Genomic DNA, 13,613 nt, shown 5'->3' with positions numbered 1-13,613 from the left:
GAAGCAACTGTTACAGGTTTATTTCCTTGTCCTTCATTTTCACATGCACTCTGAAAGCCTTCCTTGATATTGATTAAAAACCATTCAAGCTCTTGTGACAGCACTGGAGCCTGGCTGCACAAACAGTAACCAAGTACTCTGCTCAGAGTGCCACCCCGAGTAAACAATTCCCACTTACTTTCACACAATTATGCTAAGTACAACAATTACCATGGGGCTATTGTCTTCAGTGCAGTAAGGCTGCCCTAGAGACTGTGCCTTGTTTTCTATCACCCAAAGGTGCATTCCCCCACCCTATGGCACCTGCTCAACCTGTTTATTGCTGTCAAGATGTCCCATGTACTGATTCATGAGCTAGGGCTGCCAAGAAGTAAGGTACATCTTCATGGATCACCATGAGCATTTCCACAGCCCCCACTGTAGTCTGGGGGTGGGGGTCTGGTAGCAATTGAGAAAAGTCTAGTGGCACTTGATAGATGAACATATTTTGGACAGTAAGCTTTCATGGGCAAAGACCTGCTTCATTGGAGTGGGGGTGGGGGTTTCAGAGGGGCATTTAAAGAGTGGTGTCCCAGTAAGAGGGAGGGCCAGGGCTGACAAGGTCTATTCAGCAAGGTGGAAATGGCCCAGTACCAACAGTATGCATTAAAAAAGGAAAAAACAAATCAGATCAGATGGGGGGATGTGAGCCTCTGTCAGTCTAATGGTAGCAATTGGGAGTCAATGAGCTTCCAAACAAAAGTTGCCAAATACTTCTCTACTGAGAGGGCAGTTCTCATGCCACAGTTCAGAGGTCCACTGCTCCAGGGAGGTAGCGTTATGCATCCTAAAATGGGCTGTAGCTTGTGGTCTTTATCCCACACCTGTATATGATGATGCAATCCCACCCATCAGTGCTGGTTTCCACACTCCCAAAGCACTAATCAACCCTGGGCAGCCACTTGATGCATGTTTGGTACTCAAGGACAGGTTGCATGGCATAGAAGAGCAGGAGCTGTTCTTTCTCACTGCAGCTGCTGGAGTGCACAGCAGGAAATGGAAGTTGGAAAAAGGGCATAAAAGGACACTAGACACCCCTGAGCAAAGCAGACTTTCCGCACGGTTCTAACAGTCCCCTTCTTTTTCAAGGTCTCACAACAGCAAGTTACAAAAGGTGGCATCAGGCACTGTGGGATACCTACACAGAGTGCATTGTTCCAGCTGTCACTGCAAGAGTATCGAGGATGAGAGTGACATAAGAATAAATTTGAATATTGATTAGGCTAAGTCAGTCACACCAGGGCAAAGGACTGGACTAAAACTAAGTCCTTTCCAATGCTCCCAGGATTTTACCCCACGACCCTGCTCGCCGTCTACGGTGGGTCTAGTCACAACGGGGTTTCAGGGTGTGTGAACTGCGCTGCTGCAGTATGTTTACCCAAGGAAGAAATACAGACAGGGTGTTAGGTTTAAACAGGGAGAAAGGGTTTATTTAACAAAGTAAAAGTGTGGATTATGATAAGCTAGGTGACACAAAATATGTGGACCCATGTTTTTCTGAAATAAGCACAGGATTTGAATACTAATTGGCTTATAGCCTTAAACAATAGGTAACTGCTATAACAGCACTGCTATCTAACCCCTAAACTACTTACTGCGCTTCCGGGACGGGCCGTGCAGCCTTCGATGCGTGCTGTAAAATGGAAAGGATAACTTCAGAGCTGAATATTGTTATTTATTTATTCCTGGATCTTCCTGAGGTTCACCAGGTCGCTCGACCCTTGGCCGACTATCGCGGGGAGCAGATCTTTCTTAGAATAAGAATTTGCCTGCGCTAAGCTAGGTCAAATTCTCTAGTTAAGTGGGTTACCCTGCTGGCCAAGCAGGGGAGAGCCCAGTATATGCGGGGTTTCCTTCTGAGAGGTTATCCCCTTAGTTAAATGGTGGGGTTTTCCTAGTTAAAGGTTATCCCCTCAAAAAGGTACTGCCTATTTCGACCACCTTGTTATGGTAGCCCTTTATTGCAGACCTTCATTACCCTTAAAGGGTTACTAAGAACACCAGGGTTTTCCCTTTATAGGGTTATCCCTGACCGCTCTACCCTCCTAAATAGGGGGGAGCTTATAGCTCTGGATTTTAATTATAAAGCAGTTTGCCTAACTATTCTTCTGTGTGCATGTAATAATAGTTTTAGGCTAGACCAATCCTCCTGTGCCTTTACAAAGAGACAAGGGATACAAAATTTAAGACGCAGATCATGGACTTGGGGAAGTCCCAATCCACTTTCTGTTACAAAACTATATAAAAACGTTAACTGCTCACCTAATTACTTATATTAGCCTTAAACCCAGACCACAAATACCTCCTTATTCCTGCTCTGTAATCCAGGCGCTGGGCCTGTAGTTCTCTTCGAGCTAGGAAGTTATGACCCTCACGGCGTGCTTGTACGGCAGCCGCGTCAGGTCAGATAGTAAAGGAGGAAGAAAAAAGAAAGCCAGGAGGAAAAACCGGCTTGGTTAACAAAAACCTCCTGTGTTTTTTAGGAACGACCGTGATATTTCAGACACCGGCCCAAGCTAAGGTCAGTGACTGGAAGGGCAGGGTCGCTGCTGCGGTTTCCCCGTGCAGGGCACCGTTGTTTAAGCGGTGCAGTCTGCCGGGCAAACCCTCCGGATAAAAGAACCGGAGCCTTACTAGTGATTTTTGCTCTTTGTAGACTGGAGCTCTTCTGGTCTTCTGGCTGGAACTCTTCTGTTCTTCGTCGGCCCACGGCGGCTAGCGAGCGATGACTGACACGCAGGTCAGCTTCGGCTCTTCCACCAGCGATGTTCGGCTACAGGCTCAGTCCAGCTCTTAGCTCAGTCCTTCTCTGTAGTCTTCTTTCTTCTTTGTCTGTTCTTCTCTGAGGTCTGGTCCGGAATGCCCCAAGCAGGGCTGCTCTCCTGAATATATGCAGCCTGGGTGGACCTGTTTGACAACCTCTGCCTGCTAGGTCCTCCTTAGTGCCACAATGTATCAAAGGGGCATTTGACTACTACATATGTATAAGGATTCTAAATTAACCAATCAGTTTGAAACCTTTTAAACCATAACTTCATACATAGTCATAGCCCGCTGAATATTAATTGCAACTGTCATTTTCCAGCGGCCATTTTGTGTATCTAAACACCATTTTGACAGTAAATATACTTTACAATTTATCTAATTTTGATGTGGTTTGTGAGGGAAATATGTCACCACTGCTGGTAAAGCAGATTATAAATTTTAAATGCTCAGCTTAAAGGCTGTTTGGTCAGTATGCAGGGCAACCACACAGACACCATGGCTCATAGACAGGGACATATAAATCACCTCAGAAGAGGATTTTTCTACATGCCCCCGTGGCCATGGACAGGAGCTGCATGATGACTGCATCCACTTAGGTACGACCCATGATGCCCCAGGTACGATCACACTGACTAGTGGACCCACGCATCCTGTACTTCCCTTGCAAGAACTCAGGTACAGTCACCAACTACTAATGGTGCCCCCCATCCTGGAACCTGGACTGGGAGACAGGTACAGTGACCCCAGCAAGCCAGCGCCACCCATCCTGCGCCACCTACGGTCCATCCTAAGCCCAAACGATGGTTTGATGTTAGAGGATAAGGACACAACCGGGACCACATAACAGGACTCGCGGACACAACACTCACCCCACGTTAGGGATATTGCACCATGCCCCCGTGACCCTGACAGAGGCGGAGCGGTTCACTCCATATCCAATCATCCAGCCTATAAGTTAAGACTTAATAGTTAAACAACTATACGCCGAATTAGACGACTATAGTTCCCGCACAAAACACATTTACATTTATTCTCTAGGCTTGTCTCATTACCCTGACTTGAAGTAAGCTACACATGCTAATACAAGTTTTACAACAAGGTATATAACTAAAACTGCTATTATAATCATAAAAAATAAAGCAATTCCCTTTACAGGTGGTGCCGGTGGAACATAGGCCACACGCATTATATGGTCTGCTCTGTTAAAAAACCTTATTTGCATTATCTGGAATGTATACACAGCACTGTTTTCCAAAAATCGCAGACACCTCCCTTGTCGGCAAGAATCATATCTAACGCTATTCGATTTTGGATCACAGCCTGACGGATCTGATGTTGTTCATCAGCTAACTCATTGAGGGATTGCCCCGTCTCATTGGCCACAACCTCTAAGACTGATTGTAGTCTGAGGACTGCTCCACCAACTCTTGCAACACCAACTGGTGGTAATAGGGCCCAGCCTATCTTTTCCTGCATAGTTAGAGGCTTTCTGTTTTTTATATCTTGTTGTGCTTGTTCCAAATCTCTCTTTCGCCTGGCTAATGGGCTCCGACCCCAAAATGTCCTTCGGTTATGTTTAGGCTTAGGGATGGCACCCGGAGAAAAGGATTCGTCAGGCACTACTTCGTCGTCCTCCTGGTCACTCGTACCAGGGACTCCATTGGTTTCAACCTCAAAATCAAAGTTTATCCCTAAAGCGTAGGGAAAAGCGTTACCTATACCCCCCTGCGGTAAGGTTTTGCGGCTGTGCAGGGAAGGCAACAGGTAGGCCAAATAGCAGGAGCCATGCCAATATGCTGGGAGTACTTTATATGCTTTGTCACCGCACACCCAGTAATGGCCGGTGATAGCATAGAGCGGTTGGTTACAGCTTCCCTTACCCTGTTGAGGGTTGGATTGTAATGAAGCCGCAGCTCCTCGATAGTAGCCAGAGAAAGGCCATAGGGCTCCCCCTGAAGGTGTACAATTCCAGAGCACAGAACCATTTGTTCGTGCACAATTTTTTCCCTGGTCGTTGTTTTCAGACTAGTATGACTTGACACGTGGGAAATACATGGTTCCCCAAGATTGTGGGAGTGCCATACCCTTACTTAAAACATAGGTTTCGCATTTGCTTTTACCAACAAAAACATCTTTGTGCTCTTTAAGCTGCCATTCTAGCCTTTGTGGACCAGCACGTGATTTAGATTTGCCGGGTACCTGGACTACCTTCTGCTCATACAAATTAGAACCATTACACACAAAACACCAATGTCCCTTTTTTCTTTCCACTACCAAATAGTCAGGACGTTTGGCTTGTGTTCCTTCCCAAGTGGTCTTCCTCTGACCAATACATTTTGTCATGTTCTGGGTGGTCAGAGGAATGGGTATCATGGGTATTCCGACCCTGCTGGTAGCAGGGAAGACACTGCATATCCAGCAGTCGGTTTTGTTTAGAGCTTTTGCCACCAAGGTCGCGGTTCTAATAAATGCATTGCTTTCCCAGTTTCGTAGTTTACCATTTACAACACAGGTCATGGCCAGTAGTAACAACAGCATAATGCAAACCTAAAACGAGAAAAATTAACATTATTATCCCATAAAATTATGTAAACATGAATTGTAGCCTATTCCCTTTTATTTAACCAATTGTGGTGTACCAGCATGTTTTTCGGGGGACCCAAATAATAGGTATTAGGGTGTTCCCCGATTTTTTGAATAGTGTCAGCGAAAAGTTTTTTCGCTCCTTCGCTGGGAAGCGTTACCCATACTTTTTGGCCTTTGGCATAGACCGGCCGCCAAGGTTCTTTTTGTTTGGGCTGTATGTCTGGCCATCTAGACACCGCCCGATTTATATTCAGCAAAGCTGTGTCTAAATAGGTATGCCAGCCCTTATAGTCTGCATTGGGGTTTAAAATTTTTAGTTGAGTTTTTAATACCCCAATTTTTCTTTCCACTACCCCATTACTTTGTGGATGGTAAGGAGTGTGGAAATGCCACCGAGTATTCCATGCCTTCATTTGCTGTTCAACTTCTTTTGAATTGAAGGGTGGTCCATTGTCAGACTGGATCTCGGTAGGCACAGACCAATTGGCTGCACACTTAGACAAAAGCTGAATTATATCCTTGGCTGTAGACTTTTTTGTGGGAACCGCCCAGACTTGATGGGATCCCAAATCAACAACTACTAAAGCTTTTGGGAATAGCTTTGCCCCCGGCAGTGGGCCCATTAGGTCCACCTGCCAGGTAGAACCTGGTTTGAAATAAGCCGGATCTAACGCGCTAACCTGTGACCTTGGCCGATTCATTCTTTTGTTGACATTACAGGTTAAGCAGCCTCTGGCGATCTGTTGCCAGGTTTTATGGGACACATATGGGCTTCCCATCTCTCTTTTCCAGATTTCCTCGCACGTTTTTGGGCCCCAGTGACCCCATTCTTGGTGGAACCACTGCGCCACATTTAGGGAATTTCCAGAGTTGTCTGCCAGACCAACTTCTGGAGCCAAACCATTCTCTTTTTGAAGATGGTGATCTAAGAATTCATGCAAAGGATTGGAGTCCGGTTTATGGGAAGGACAATGGACCAAATACCAGGGTCTTGGCTTTTGTTCGATTCTTTGAAAGATTTGGTCCCAGTGGTGAGAATAAGCAGTGGGTTTTGCCTCTTTGGACAAGACTCTAATCACATACTCCGAGTCTATTCCTAAGACTGGAGCCTCCAGCTTATGCTTGTCGTTAGCATGCTGGATTGCATAGAGCACTCCCTTTACTTCTGCCGCTTGAGCAGATATTTTTGATGGCTCCGTCACAATCTTCAAATAGTGACACTTGGAGCAATAAATTCCTGCTTTAGGGTAATGCTTGGTAGACCCATCGCAGAACAACCAAGGCTCTTGGCTATCTGTTTTTATAACCAATGATTTTGGCTTGTTCTCTGCAGGTATAGGAGTGTTAACCAGGGTCCAAGACATCCACGAGGAATGTGCCTCGTAAAGCAACTGTGCCCAAGTGGTGCTTTCTCCCCCAAACTCCAAGGGATACTCTGATTTTAACCACTGCAATGATTTAACCGCTGGTCCCTTGACCGTCCCATGGTAATGATTCCAAATCCTGGCTTCTTTTAGTGTGAGAAGTACCTTCCCATATGGCCCATAGTTTAGCTGACTAGGCTGCAGTTTTTTAACTACACGGCCAACAGGCTGATTTTGTTGGGCAGCTTCTATTGTTATTTGGTCAGGTGTATAATCTATAGTAATGGTTATAGGTTTTTGCAGATCTATCCGTGCCAAAGGCTGGGGATTTTTTAGAGCCTCCAGGAGCATTTCATATGCTATTTTCTGACCTGGAGTCCATTTTATTTTGTCCCCTTTCTTTAATTTTCTTTGCAGAACGGCTAAGTTTGGAGCCATTTTTATGGGTATTAAAAACCGGTGGTAATTTAAATACCCTAGCACCTCCTGTCACTCTTTTTTGGTTTCTGGAGGGCGTACAATCCATTCATTTAATTTTTCTGTCTCAATTTCTGTATACCAGTTGGTAGGATTTGTTTTAATTCCTAGGAAACTAAACTCAGTTTTGGGGGCTAACAGAGACTTTTCCTCATTTATTTTCCAGCCATCTGTTTTTAGCTGAGCAATTACCTCTTGGGTAAGCTTTTTGACAGCGTGTTCCTCTTTCCCCACTATGGCAACGTCATCCACATAATACATCACCTCACCATTTTGAGGGACAACCACCTTTTCTAGCGTTTTAGCTAGATGTTGTGTAGCGACTGCTGGTGAGTTTTTATATCCTTGGGGAAGAACCTTCCACCGGAACATCTGCCCATTGAATTGAAAACTCAGGACAGCCTGCGGGTCATGCATGGGTACCTGACAAAACATATCTTTGAGGTCCAATATGCACCCCCAAAGATAGTTTTTGTTGCTGATAACCTCCTCTATATGTGGTCTGTCCCACTTTACGACGTAGGGTGTTTCAGCAATATGGTCATTGGCCTTACGGTAATCTATGACCATTCTATATTTCTTGTTACTAGGCTCTGAACCGGGTTTTAGAATCCCCCAGGCGCTACTGATGTATTTGGTTTCATAGATTCTGGCTATTTTATCCTCTTTGTTAGGTCTTTTAGGAGGATATTTATAGCTTCTATGGCATCTTTCCCTTTGGTTGGGATTACATTAGATTTCCAATTTTGGGGATTTGTTAATTGAGGTGAGTGTACATTTGGTAATTTTGAAGCAGTAATCTCCACCGGGAGCGTTGACAAGATGTGCTGCAAGTGGAATTCCTGGATGGAGTCCACTCCAATCAGGTTCCGGGCGCCCAATATAGCCCTTGTTCTTTTCCTCTCCCCATCTGGTAGCTTTAAAGTGACTTTTACTACTGGGGCTTCTTTTAATTCATTTACCCCTTGTACCCACAACTTTGTGTTTGTTGTTTTATGGGCGACGTCAGGGGAGATGACATTTATTTGGGCTCCCGTGTCTATTAGAAATTGGTGGGACTGATCTGTTTCATCTAACAAAGTGACATAAGGTCTGGTATCTGTTAACTCTTTAATATTGTTTTGCTCGACCAGGGCACTTGTTGCGTCTTGCCGCTTTTTCTTACGTCCCCGGGAGTGGCACCACCCGAGGACTGTTAGGCGTTTTTTGGTGAGGAGGGGGCTGGTCGTCTAGGCCCGCTAGAGCTGTACGACCACCATTCCGGGCGCCACCCTAACTCTATTGCCTGCTTCTCAAGTTGGGCATCAGATTTGCCCTGCATGTCAGAAAGATCTGTTCCTTTATTAAACAGGTATCTGGTGATAGCCTGCCTATACTTTGTCACAACAGATGCTGCTTCTTCCTTCCCAGACTTCTTTCCCTTCTCCTTCTCCTGTTGAGAGAATCTGGGCCTAAATCTAAACCGTGGTTTTTGTTGTCTGTTTTGCTCCTCTCTTGGGTATCTGGGCTTAGTATCCACTGGGTACACCTGGTTTTTTACATTTTTGTTGTCAGGGTTTTTAATGGGCTTATCATGATTAAACCCGTCATACTGGTCTCCCTGCCGGAAGGTTACTGGCAGCTCTCCCTCTACATCGTAGAGGGCTCCTATCGGTCTCCCTTCTACTGACCGTAACCAGATCTTTATGGTCAGGGATTTATAAGGGAGCCCCGACGCTCCTGCCTCTATGGCTAGGTTGGAAACTGGTACTCTAGAGTAGTCATAGATATAACAGAAAAAATTGGGTCGTGCTGCCTCCTCTGCGTTAAGCCCTACCGGTCCTCCCTGCTCTGGCCTCCAGCTGGCCACTGTTACACCAGCTATGGCCCTAATTAGGTCCTTAGTGGTAGTAACCGTCTCCTGAGGGAGCGAATATGCTTGCCAAGTGGATTTAATTACCAACAAAGCAAGACTTGGGACCAGGATGGGCCAACGCATGTTAAGGTCTATCTCCGTGGTGGATCCTGCGCCACCACACCAGCTAGAGTTTCGGGCCAGATAATAGGCTTCTCGCTGGTCTATCCATTCCTGACCATATTCTAATATCAGTCTTCCCAACCATACCATGATTGGTTCTTTGTCTTTTCTGCGGGTGTCGTCCATTAGGGACTTCATCTCCGCTTGTGTCCTGCTTCTATCTGTTATTGTGCTGTTAACATTGCCTGCTGCATCTGTGACACGTTTTAGCACAGTGACAGGGCAAGCTTCAACTTGTTCACTAACATTTTGAGTTGGTTTCATTGTGCTGAGGGAGGATGTCTCACTCCCAGCTATACACAGAGTCTTGTCTAGTGTGGACTCCAACCTAGTAAACTTGTTAAGAGTCTCCACTAAACAATTAAGGAGGGTCCCGGCCATAACTTTTGTATCGTAGTTAGTTCGGCCGAACAGGCCCCTTGTCCCTGCACTTGCTAAGGCCCCTTTCCATTCATTTAAGATGGTGGTGCCCCTAGCTCCAGGCCTAAGTAGAGTAGAGGTTTTTAGGATAGAATAATCTATCCCACTTTTCTTTATCATTTCTTTAATTTGTTGCAGAGTCTCTTCAGGAGTCCCTGCTTGGGGCTTCTTATTATATTCTACTCTTTGTGGTTCTTTATCGATTGGGTAGAATGTTAGGTTCTGGTGGCAGCTGATTAGGCAAGCCACCCCAGACCACGTGACCTTTTCTATTGTACTCCTTACGGTCTCACTACCCTCAAATGCAAAGGTATACTCATTTTTGTCTCCCTTTTCTTGGGCATGAAATATTAAGTGGCTCAGTTCTCTGCCCTGAACCTGACCGTTCTTCCAGGGGCAACACGCAGCGTCTAACGTCACACATCCTGTCCGTGACGCCATATCGAGGATGTGAGTGACGTAAGAATAAATTTGAATATTGATTAGGCTAAGTCAGTCACACCAGAGCAATGGACTGGACTAAAACTAAGTCCTTTCCAATGCTCCCAGGATTTTACCCCGCGACCCTGCTCGCCGTCTACGGTGGGTCTAGTCACAACGGGGTTTCAGGGTGTGTGAACTGCGCTGCTGCGGTATGTTTACCCAAGGAAGAAATACGGACAAGGTGTTAGGTTTAAACAGGGAGAAAGGGTTTATTTAACAAAGTAAAAGTGTGGATTATGATAAACTAGGTGACACAAAATATGTGGACCCTTGTTTTTCTGAAATAAGCACAGGATTTGAATACTAATTGGCTTATAGCCTTAAACAATAGGTAACTGCTATAACAGCACTGCTATCTAACCCCTTAACTACTTACTGAGCTTCCGGGACAGGCCGTGCAGCCTTCGATGCGTGCTGTAAAATGGAAAGGATAACTTCAGAGCTGAATATTGTATTTATTTATTCCTGGATCTTCCTGAGGTTCACCAGGTCGCTCGACCCTTGGCCGGCTACCGCGGGGAGCAGATCTTACTTAGAATAAGAATTTGCCTGCGCTAAGCTAGGTCAAATTCTCTAGTTAAGTGGGTTACCCTGCTGGCCAAGCAGGGGAGAGCCCAGTATATGCGGGGTTTCCTTCTGAGAGGTTATCCCCTTAGTTAAATGGTGGGGTTTTCCTAGTTAAAGGTTATCCCCTCAAAAAGGTACTGCCTATTTCAACCACCTTGTTATGGTAGCCCTTTATTGCAGACCTTCATTACCCTTAAAGGGTTACTAAGAACACCAGGGTTTTCCCTTTATAGGGTTATCCCTGACCGCTCTACCCTCCTAAATAGGGGGGAGCTTATAGCTCTGGATTTTAATTATAAAGCAGTTTGCCTAACTATTCTTCTGTGTGCATGTAATAATAATTTTAGACTAGACCAATAGCACTGGCCTCCTGTGCCTTTACAAAGAGACAAGGGATACAAAATTTAAGACGCAGATCATGGACTTGGGGAAGTCCCAATCCACTTTCTGTTACAAAACTATATAAAAACATTAACTGCTCACCTAATTACTTATATTAGCCTTAAACCCAGACCACAAATACCTCCTTATTCCTGCTCTGTAATCCAGGCGCTGGGCCTGTAGTTCTCTTCGAGCTAGGAAGTTATGACCCTCACGGCGCGCTTGTACGGCAGCCGCGTCAGGTCAGATAGTAAAGGAGGAAGAAAAAAGAAAGCCAGGAGGAAAAACCGGCTTGGTTAACAAAAACCTCCTGTGTTTTTTAGGAACGACCGTGATATTTCAGACACCGGCCCAAGCTAAGGTCAGTGACTGGAAGGGCAGGGTCGCTGCTGCGGTTTCCCCGTGCAGGGCACCGTTGTTTAGGCAGTGCAGTCTGCCAGGCAAACCCTCCGGATAAAAGAACCGGAGCCTTATTAGTGATTTTTGCTCTTTGTAGACTGGAGCTCTTCTGGTCTTCTGGCTGGAACTCTTCTGTTCTTCGTCGGCCCACGGCGGCTAGCGAGCGATGACTGACACGCAGGTCAGCTTCGGCTCTTCCACCAGCGATGTTCGGCTACAGGCTCAGTCCAGCTCTTAGCTCAGTCCTTCTCTGTAGTCTTCTTTCTTCTTTGTCTGTTCTCCTCTGAGGTCTGGTCCGGAATGCCCCAAGCAGGGCTGCTCTCCTGAATATATGCAGCCTGGGTGGACCTGTTTGACAACCTCTGCCTGCTAGGTCCTCCTTAGTGCCACAATGTATCAAAGGGGCATTTGACTACTACATATGTATAAGGATTCTAAATTAACCAATCAGTTTGAAACCTTTTAAACCATAACTTCATATATAGTCATAGCCCGCTGAATATTAATTGCAACTGTCATTTTCCAGCGGCCATTTTGTGTATCTAAACACCATTTTGACAGTAAATATACTTTACAATTTATCTAATTTTGATGTGGTTTGTGAGGGAAATATGTCACCACTGCTGGTAAAGCAGATTATAAATTTTAAATGCTCAGCTTAAAGGCTGTTTGGTCAGGATGCAGGGCAACCACACAGACACCACGGCTCATGGACAGGGACATATAAATCACCTCAGAAGAGGATTTTTCTACAAAGAGGAGCAAATGTAACCATATTTTGGCAACTTCTGCGCATCAACAGTTCCCTCAACAAAACTCAGTATTGCAGCTGTACATAAGGGCAGCAGCTGCCTTCTCTGCAGGACAAATGGGCATCTTCTCCCTCTTCCCTTAAATGCCCCAAGTTCACCTTCTGCCCTCAGACTGAACCAGCGCTTGTGCTTTCCTCGTATCTTGACTTGGTCTGTGGACAACTTCCAGTGTTCTGGCTTTCCATTTGTAATTTACATAAACCGCATCAGGTGACAAATCTTGTGTCAATCCTGCCTTGATTCAGATATAGAGGCCATGTGTACAGGTACAGCTCTGCAACTGCTCATATAACCATGCTATGCAGCTGAGGGAACTCTCAGCTGACACATAAGTTGAGAGTGGACAAGTATGTGTTGATATACGCATGTGCATACAAGTGCTTAAGACGGTAGAACTTCTGTTCTGGGGTGTGTTTTTCCACACCCCTAGGCAGTGTAGTTTTGCAGATATAAAGTGGAATTATAGAACAGTGATCACCATGATCTGGGCTTTCAGTTTAAGCCCACACATGACAATGAGTTTGGCTAAATACTATGACAACAGTGGGCTAAATATGACATTGTCAGGCCTGTTAGAACGGTGAACCCTTTGCCTGCAGGCACTAGTGGATCTGCCAGTCTTTACAAGCTAGGATGATCAGACCACAAGCATAAAGAAAGAAAGGGAGTGGGGGGCAGACTATGTATGCAGCTAGTCTGTGTAAAATTAGGACATCTGGGCACTATTACAAACAGTTATTCTTTACATCATCACAGCAAGGGCTCCACCTATGAAATGGAGATTATGCACAGAACAACTACCGTTATGTGTCTGATAGGCTTGATGATGGGACAGGGCTCCCCTCAAGGATATTTTTATAGCATTATTTAAACCTCCCATTTACATTCATTGCAGAGGAGGGCTGAGTTCTTCTGGAAATCAGCTCCCAGCATATTAAGCTAGGTCCAGTAAAATTCCTTTAATCTGCAGGCAGCCAGACAGGCTAAAAAATCCCCTCCAACCTCCATGCCCCAACCCTCCTTGCATGCCCTCTGCAGCCTCAGCTCACCCCCCGCACCTAGCTGGATCAGGACGCATACACGGACTTCCAAACCCCACCCCAGCACCCCATCCTGATACATCCCCTTTCAACCCCCCCCATGGGTCTGGCTCAACCCGTGTATGGGTGGGGGCTCACAACCACCCCACCTCAGCATTCACCCCATTCAAACCCCGCCGCCCACGAAGCTCACCTCCCTCAGGCTCGTGCTGGGCTATCAGCCATTAGTGCACACGGGGCTCCAGGTGCCAGCTGCTGCAGG

The sequence above is a fragment of the Carettochelys insculpta genome, chromosome 3, assembly GCF_033958435.1.
Source record: "Carettochelys insculpta isolate YL-2023 chromosome 3, ASM3395843v1, whole genome shotgun sequence".
Taxonomy (NCBI): domain Eukaryota; kingdom Metazoa; phylum Chordata; order Testudines; family Carettochelyidae; genus Carettochelys; species Carettochelys insculpta.
This window is presented reverse-complemented; position numbering follows the sequence as displayed.